The sequence below is a fragment of the Hibiscus syriacus genome, unplaced genomic scaffold (assembly GCF_006381635.1).
Source record: "Hibiscus syriacus cultivar Baekdansim isolate YM2019G1 unplaced genomic scaffold, ASM638163v2 tig00112383_pilon, whole genome shotgun sequence".
NCBI classification, from domain to species: Eukaryota; Viridiplantae; Streptophyta; class Magnoliopsida; order Malvales; family Malvaceae; genus Hibiscus; species Hibiscus syriacus.
In genome coordinates this window covers 13,848-22,679 of record NW_024063319.1, presented here as the reverse complement: position 1 = coordinate 22,679, position 8,832 = coordinate 13,848, and the positions used below count along the sequence as shown (strand labels likewise).

General features: G+C 38.1%; 1 pseudogene; it reads left to right on the top strand.

Moving 5' to 3' along the window:
* Positions 1–544: 544 nt before the first annotated feature.
* Positions 545–1,026, top strand: LOC120178940 (annotated as a pseudogene).
* Positions 1,027–8,832: the final 7,806 nt, after the last annotated feature.

Here is an 8,832-nt window from a genome sequence, read left to right as displayed (position 1 = left end):
CAACTCAACGAAGAAGGATATCGTGCCCAATGGATCGACTTAGTGTCACAACAAACACTATTATTTTCATCTTCATCTTTGCCCTATTATTGTTAACACAAAATGTGCAAAGAGGGGCAGCTGTAGACACTCGTTTTGTCCTGGTTTACGAAAACATTTTATTTATTTATTTATTATTATTATTATTATTATTAATTAATATTATTACATTTGTGCAGGCCGACACAATTCAACAGCCCAACAAATTAAACCCAGCAGCACTTAACCCATTCAACTCCAACCCCAACCCCACGTATCTCAACTGTTCCTATTCGTGGGGAGTCGGTTGTGCACTCACCTCACGTCTTTTGTGGGGTGAGGGAGAGATGACACTTCCTATTTTTAGTGGCTGCTGGGGTTATATAATTGGTTGGATATAATAAAAAGGGGACCTACGCAAAGGAAAAAAAACATAGGGGGCCACGTGAAGGGGGTCTTAGCTATTGCATTACTTCTCCACGAAGGAGATCTGATTATTGAGAAAAGGAAGGATTAAAGGAAACTCATGGTGAAAATTTTGGCTGTAACGTACTGCAAGAGAGGCCGTGGTGATCAGATCAATGGTTGTCCCATCGAGCTTGTTGAGCCGGATATCCTTCGCTTCAAGGCCGTTGAGCCAATCCTTCTCCTCGGCCGTCACCGTTTCGCTGGCGTCGACATAAGATCAGAGTCAAGGGCGGAGGTCACACTTCTCAGATTTACGCTATCCGCCAAAGCATCGCTAAAGCACTCGTGGCTTTTTACCAGAAGTACGTCGATGAGCAGAGCAAGAAGGAGATTAAGGATATTTGGTCAGGTACGATAGGACTTGGCTAGTGGCTGATCCCAGGAGGCGCGAGCAGAGGAAGTTCGGTGGAAGAGGTGCTAGGGCAAGATTCGAAAAGAGTTACCGTGGAGGAAGTTTTATGGTTCGTTTTGTTGTTCTTAATGGATTAATATGGTCATGCATGCTTATCCCGAGTTAAGTTTTATAATATGGATTTAAATTAGCACGTGACTTAGAGTTTCAGATTTCTTTTGGAAGTTTGTGTTGCTTGCTTAAATCTATAGATAAATGTTTCAGACTGCTGCTCTTTCGCATTTATTGTCTGGTTTTTAATCATAATTGGGGATTGTTTAAAGCAGTTTTATCTTGATAATTATATATTGCTTTAGTACAGTGGAAATAGCTTTGAGATGTGTTGTAAACCCTAGGTTTGCTTCCATATGCATTTTGGTATGTTAACATTTGCCGCTGTTTCTGAGTCTTGCTATACATATTCAGGACATGAAGCATCTTGTTCATCTTGTATATAGCTTCTATGCATACTCTTTTATGGTCACAGTGATGATAAATGTTCGGAAACAAAGCTGAAGTTGGGAAGGGAGAGAATAATCTATTTGAAGTTCGACTTATTTCAGATTCCATTTCGAATGCATTAACTTCGTGATTTGGCTCACCACTACAACTCAAAATCTCTCCACTATATTTTCTTTTCCCGCTTATCTTTCCATCACTTTCTATTTGCCTTTCTAATCTTTCCATGCATTCTTGAATACACGTGGAGAGACCTGGCGCAAGCATCATGTGGAAGGTGTCACTATATGCATTATTAAAGGATTAATCCATTATGTATCATATTTAATTTAATCCTTTTTTATTTTAACGGTTAAATTATATATATTTTTTAATTTCTATTTGATATTTCTTTATTTTATCACCTAACATCTTTTTGACTTTTTCAGTAGCAATTTCAATCGATCAAAGGTAGACAATTCAAAATTAATTTTAAATTTCGATTTTTTTCACAATTAAAGACAACCGACAAATTAATTGGTACCGAAAGGGCGGTTCAAGGGTGCTAATCCTTCTTTGACCGTAACCGACTCCCGAACCCTACATATTTCTGGTAAAACACAGATCAGGTAAGATGTTGTCCGATCTACCTAAATATTTTTAAAGTTAGAACCGTCTTTCGGTTGGCCACCGAGTTGGGCTTCGACTTAGGAAAATGGATTAGGAGTCGCTACCGATCTTTTATTTTAAAACAAATGGGTAGATCGGATACCTTATTACTTACCTGATCCGTGTCTTACTAAAGATGTGTCGAATTCGGGAGTCGGTTACATTCAAGGAAGGGTTAGCACCCTTGAACTGTCCTTTCGGTACTACGTAATTTCCATTTGTCTTATGTTAAGAAAATTGAAAGTTAAATTAAAAGGTAAAATATCGATCCAAATTACTTCCCTCTGATTGATTGAAAATGTGCTCTTTAAAAGTCAAAATATGTGTTAGAAGAAATAAATGAATAATAAAGAAAGTAAAAGGAATGAAATAAGGAAAGTAATAAAAAATAAATAAGATAAAAATAAAGTAAATATAAAAATGAATAGAATAAATAAAATAAATAAAATGAAGAAAAATAATAATAATATATACATAGCAAACAACTAAATAAAAATAAGATGATAATGCAGATAAATAAATAAGTAAACAAATAAAAGGAAAATAAAAAGATAAAATAGAGAATAAAAATAAAAATAAAATAGATAAATAAGTAAATAAAATATAAAAAAAGTATATATATATATATATATATATATATATATATATAAGGTAAAATAATAATAAATAGAAATAGAAAACCAAAAGTATATATATATATATATAAGAAATAAAATAGGAAATATAATTATGTATATATATATATATATAATACTAATAATAATAAAACTAATAAAACGTAATATATATATATATCGAAAATAATACGAAAAACAAATAATAAAAAAATTAAAATTGAATAGACAAATTGAAGTTAATAGGGGCTAAATTGAAAAGAAAACAAAATTTAAGGGTAAAGTTGTGAAAAGTTTGGGCTTAAAATCGATTTAGGGGCCAAAAATAAGTAAATTGCATCTCAGTGGGACTAAAAGGGTGATTTACCCTCTTTTGAATAGAAACACGTGGGTCTGAGGGATGAGCGGGTCGGGTCACGGTCCAAACGGGTCAGCTATATAACTTAAAAATTAAGCAAAAATTTGTTAAATCCTCATTTGTAAACAAAAGCCTCATCCCCCTTATCCTCAAATGCTCTCGCATGTTCTTTAGAAATGAAAAACAGGGCCAATTTCCAGATCCCGGCCGCCATACGCCGCCTCGCCGCCTCCGCTGAAGGCGTCGGCCGCCGGTCATCGGCTGTAAAATATGATTTTTTACTTTCTGAAAGTTCATCACCTCCTTGTTTTAAAAATCCGAATATTTTTTCAAAAACACAAGCCTCGGGGGCTAGATCTACGGAAGTAGATATTGAAAACGCCCCGGTTCATTGGCTGTTTCGAAGCAAAAATCAAAGAAAAGGAACCATGAATGCAACATGCACAAAGAAAAACGCCAAATCGAGGTAAACTATACCTTTTATTTCTTTTCTTTTTGTCTTCGACTATTACAAAAATGCTTCGAATATCTCTTGCGGTTAGCTGTGATTTTTCTCTAGTAATCGTGTTTGTGCTTTTGTATAAAATCCTTGTGTGTGTGTTACATCTATTTATAATGGAAACACAAACCTATTTTTAGAGTTCTAATCCGAGTAAAACTCGATTTGGTTGTTGAAGTCCTAAACTAATATGCCGCTTTGCTTGTTATTAACGGTTGGCTTCGTGTGATTTCCTTGCGTCGGAGAACTCAGGCTGTTGGAGAGGCGTGTACAATGGGGACTGCATGGCGAGGAGTCCTCGACTGGGACGGGTTTCCCTCATTGTGGTGCTAGATGACAGTCTCGCTAGGGTTCTGAAAACCCTAGCTTCAGTGGGTTGCGTGTGTTGGGTCTGCTGGCTTGTACTTGGGCCACTCGTTGTTAGGCTACAACGTTTATTTATTCCTGGGCCCTGTAGAAAACCAAAAAAATGAATATAAATAATTATTATATAATATAAATAACATTAGTTGGTCAAGATTTGGTGTCTTCAGCTGCCCCTCTTTGCTCATTATCGTGTAACGTAAATAGAGCAAAGATTAAAATACACCAAAATTCGTCTATATCGAATGTCCTCTGTCGTAGAGTTAAAATTCGATATTTGGATTAAATCACGAAAATGACTCCCTCGCCGTGAAGTTGAGTTGAGCTGGAGACTTTTGAGCACGATATCCTTCGTCGTGAAGTTGAAATCAAACTCAAAGCTTTTGGTGAGTGACCTCTGAATCGTCTTCTGGCTCAAGATACTTCGTCGTGAAGGTGACACTTGTCTTGAAGACTTCGGTGTTGCTGTATTACAGATGACTCATTCGTCGTGAAGTTGGGTCAATTTATTGCAGTATGATACCCTTCGTTGTGAAGTGGGAATCGTATATGGCCCCTTCTTCGTGAAGTTGAGCATGGGAATTGGATATCCTTTGTCGTGAAGTTGAAATCCAATGTAAGTTGCGTTGTTTCGAGGCCAATATCCTTCACTGTGAAGTTGAAATTGACTCTGAAACTGGAAAGTTTATTGACAGACACTCCTTCTTTGGATATCCTTCATCGTGAAGTTGAAATCTAATCTAGAGATGGATGTTGCTTGTGTGTATGATTCCCTTCGTCGTGAAGTTGAAACTGCGAGTGTTTCATTCGTCGTGAAGTTGAGCCTGGTAATTGGATATCCTTCTTCGTGAAGTTGAAATCCAAGTAAGTTGTATAGTTCCGAGTCCAATATCCTCCGTTTTGAAGTTGAAATTGGTTATGGAACTGGGAAATTGTTTGTTGAAAGCTAGCCGCCCCTTCACCCGTGAAGTTGAGCTTGTGCTGTCTCGAGTCTAATATTTTTCATCGTGAAGTCGAAATTGACCCTGAATAAAATTGAAAAAGTTATTTGTTGACAATCAATCGCCCATTCGTTGTGAAGTTGAGCTTGTGTTGTCTTGAGTCCAATATCTTTCGCTGTGAAGTTGAAATTGGCTCTGGAACTGGGAAGCCCCTTCGTCGTGAAGTTGAGCCTCAAATGACATGATATCCCCCGTCGTGGAGTTGAAATTATGGATGTGTGGGTACGATATCCTCTGTTGTGGAGTTGAAATTATGGATGGCCCCTTCATCGTGAAGTTGAGCCTTGCCTTGAATATCCTTCGTCGTGAAGTTGAAATCCAAGTATTGTATGTTGCGGGTGGACACAATTCCCTTCGTTGTGAAGTTGAAACCGTGGATGACCCCTTTATTGTGAAGTTTGGCTTTGAGCTAGATATCCTTCGTCGTGAAGTTGAAATATACTCTCGAGCAAATTGTGTCGTTTCGAGTCCAATCTGCTTCGCTGCGAAGTTAAAATTAGCTCTAGATAAAACCTGAGAGGATATGCACATATGCGATGTTATGGATGCAATGCTCTTAGGTATGCCTAAAATGCATGCAACATATGTTATTTTGTGGAGGGAAATCTCAATCTCCGGTTGCATGTTTGGAATCTTGACTCTGGAATCTTGAAGTTTTGATCCCTGATCTTGAATTCTTCAAATATTCAAATCTGATGTGCACATTCTATTTGTTTCTTGATTTGGGAAATACTTCTCGACCATCTCAAGTATGTGCATGAGCCTTGATCGACTTTCGGGTACCTGTACTTTTCAACGTATCTTTGTACAGTAATATGTGATTATCTCTTGCAAAAATAAATAAATCATTAGGTTTACTTTCAATTCAAGATGCTCAAAAGGAATTGATTTAGAGAAAAGATTGTTTTATTCATAAGGGAGAAAAAGAACAGATAATACATGACAAACATTTTGGAAAATGAATACATGATGAAGCATGAGATCTCGATAATGTGGGCACTTCTGAGCTGAAAAGCTGTTAGGTGACTTTGAACGCAGCCTTTGCCAAGGGATCTTTGAAAATACGATAATATTCTGGAGAGTGCAACCTTTCTTCGATTCATTGAGTCTGTAGAAGATTCAGATGTCGGGATATTTCCACTGTCTGGATTTTCTTGATCGATATCCAAATCACCCTTTCGGGTTTTCAACTTGGACCCATACTTGGTTGCAAGACACCCTTTGCGGGTTTTCATCTTGAACCTGCCTTATTTTTCTTTTTCCTTTTGTTCTTTTTTCTCTTTTTTCTCTTTTTTCCCTTTTTTTTAATTTAGGGTGCCCTTTCGGGTTTTCACCCTAAATGTTTTTTTCTTTTTCTCCTTTTTTTTTCTTTCTTCGACTTAGGACGCCCTTTCGGGTTTTCATCCTAAGCGAAGTATTTCTTGATTGCATCCGAATTGATGGGATGTGGTAGTTCAGGTCCGTCCATCTCAGCCAAGACAAGGGCTCATCTGGAAAAGGCTTTTTTCACGACATAAGGTCCTTCCCAATTTGGCGTCCTTTTTCCTCGGAAGTCTTTATGGATTGGCCAAATTATTTTTAGCACCAGATCTCCTTCGCAGAATATTCTCGGGCGCACCTTCTTGTCACGTGCTCGAATCATCCGTTTCTGATAGATTTAACCATGGTGAATGGCTTTCAGTCTCTTTTCATCTATCAGATTAAGCTGATCATATCTGGATTGCACACATTCCGCATCATCCAGTTTGACTTCTGTCAAGACCCGGAGTGACGGAATCTCTACTTCAATGGGCAGCACTGCTTCCATTCCATAAGCTAGTGAAAATGGAGTTGTCCAGTCGAGGTTCGGTAAATGAACAAAGCAAAAGGAAACTTCTCATGCCAGTCTTTGTACGTTTCAATTGTTTTATCCACTATCTTCTTAATGTTTTTATTTGCTGATTCTACTGCTCCGTTCATCTTTGGTCTATAAGCAGTATAATTGTGATTCTTTATGTTGAACTGTTCATAAGCAGCATTCATCATATTGTTGTTCAAGTTTGTAGCGATATCGATGATGATCTTTTCAGGTAGACCATACCGATATATGATTTCTTTCTTCAAAAACTTGCAAATAGTGGATTGAGTGAAACTGGCATATGACGCAGCCTCTACCCACTTTGTAAAGTAATCAATTGCCACAAGAATGAATCAGTGACCATTTGAAGCCTTCGGATGGATTTTCCCGATAACATCCATGCCCCACACAGAGAACGGCCATGGTGACATCATTAAATTAAGTGGATGAGGTGGAACATTGATTTTGTCTCTGTAAATTTGACACTTATAAACTCCTGGCATAATTGATGTTTCACTTTCTAGTGTGGACCAAAAGTATCCGCATCTCATTATTTGTCTTGACATCATATGCCCATTTGCATGGGTTCCACAAACTCCATCATGTATTTCTTCCACTATCATTTTTGCCCTTCAGCATCGACACACCTTAATAGGACTTGATTATGGCTTTTCTTGTACAAGACATCCCCGCAAGGACGTATCCACTCTCCTTCTAATGGTTCTTTTAACGGTTTCGGTGACTTCCTCTGGATAATTTCGATACTTGATATACTGCAGAATATCGTAGTACAAGGGCTTAGTTTCTTTCACTTCTTTAATTTGGTAGCAATGATCCAGGTACTCATACGACTGCATGTCAATTGCCATCATTTCAGACTCCCCGCCAGCCTTGAATGCGGCTGCCAAGGTAGCTAAAGCGTCAACCATTTGATTTTCTTCTCAAGGCACGTAGTGGAATGTGACTTCGTCGAACTCTTCGAGCAGATCCACTACTAGTTTCTGGTACTCTAACAACTTTACATCCTTGGTTTCCTATTCTCCTCAGAGTTGATAGATTACTAAGGCTGAGTCTCCGTACACCCATAAAGTCCTTATATTTTGCCCTAGTGCAGCCCGAATTCCCAAGATACAAGCCTCGTATTCTACCATGTTATTTGTGCAATCAAAGTTTAGTTTGCTGGTAAATGGGTAGCGACTCCTTCTGGAGAGATTAGGATTGCCCCGATGCCATGTCTTAATGCATTTGATGCACCATCAAAATGCATTCTCCAGGAACTATCCGTGGAAGTACTTGCTTTTTCTAAGGATATAGCCATCAAGTCTTCGTCTGAGAAGTCAAAGTCCAAAGACTCGTAATTCTCATCGGTTCTACTTGTGAAGAACTCTGATATGACACTTCATTTGATTGCTTTCTGGCTCACGTACTTGATTTCAAATTCAGACAAGGGCATCTGCATCGGGCTAACCTTCCAGATAAAGCAGGTACACCCATCATGTACTTTAAAGGATCTAACTTGGAGATCAGCCAAGTGGTATGATACAACATATATTTTCGGAGTCTTTTTGTAGCCCAGACTAGAGCACAACAAACCTTCTCGATATGAGGATATCTGACCTCGCAATTAGTGAATTTCTTGCTCAGATAGTAGATGGCTCTTTCTTTTCTTCCAAATTCGTCATGTTGAACCAGGACACATCCCATTGAGTTTTCAAATATGGATAGGTACAAGAACAAAGGTTTTTCCGTGATAGGGGACATCAGGACAGGAGTGTGAGATAAATACTCATTTACTTTCTCGAATGCAATCTAGCATTTTTCATCCCATGCTCCTGGAATGTTTTTTCAGAGAAAATAGAAGATTGTATCACATTTGTCGGTTAGCTGAGATATGAACCGTGCTATATAGTTCAATCTGCCCAGAAAACCTCTGACTCTTTTTGTGTTCGTGGTGGAGGTAAACTCTGAATAGACTTAACTTTATCGGGATCGACCTCGATGCCTTTTCTGCCGACCATGAAGCCTAATAGTTTCATGGTGTTACCTTGAAGGTGCACTTGCTAGGGTTCAATCTTAGTTGGAACTTCCACAATCTCTGGAAGAGCTTTCTCAAGTTCTCAACATGTTCATTCTTAGTTTGTGCCATGACAATCATGTCATCGACATAAACTTCGAT